The sequence below is a fragment of the Nanorana parkeri genome, unplaced genomic scaffold (genome assembly GCF_000935625.1).
Source record: "Nanorana parkeri isolate BGI_ZX_2015 unplaced genomic scaffold, ASM93562v1 scaffold2855, whole genome shotgun sequence".
In the NCBI taxonomy this organism is placed as follows: Eukaryota; Metazoa; Chordata; class Amphibia; order Anura; family Dicroglossidae; genus Nanorana; species Nanorana parkeri.
This window is the reverse complement of record NW_017309123.1, coordinates 27,361-27,908: the sequence shown is the minus strand read 5'-3', so window position 1 is coordinate 27,908 and position 548 is coordinate 27,361.

The window sequence follows — 548 nt, the reverse complement described above, 5'->3', positions numbered from 1 at the left end:
ACCCCAAAATGACTCACAGTCATTTTGGTGTCACCCCCCCTCTGAAAAGTCGGGCGCTCGGTCATGGACCGAACGCCCAACAGTATCAGGAGAGAGGAGGGGACCCGGCGGCATACCTCATCCCCCCGGGTGACTGTCCCCTCCTCTCTCTTGGTGATGGACGCCGGCAGGTATCAGAATACTGCCGCGCGCGATGACGTCATCGCGCACCCACGTGGTGACGTCACGCGCACGCGCAGTGAAGTCTCGGCGGTGGTGACACTCGGTTACCGCTCCGGGCGTCACCCAGCCTCGGGACGCCCCTGCGGATTGGGACGATGATTCCGGATGAGATTTTGTTCCACAATCACGAAGCGATATCAGTGGTGTTAGAAGGTTGTAAATCGCGACTTCCCCTTGTAATGAAGGAGAGATCAATGAAGTGACGCCTCGACCTTCCGCACATCACTGATATCTATGGAACTCTGACCTCACACGTGGGGGAAATAATCCCAAATATCCGCCAATGGAGGTAAGATGAAAAGCCGCGTAGCCGAGCACAAGAGGGC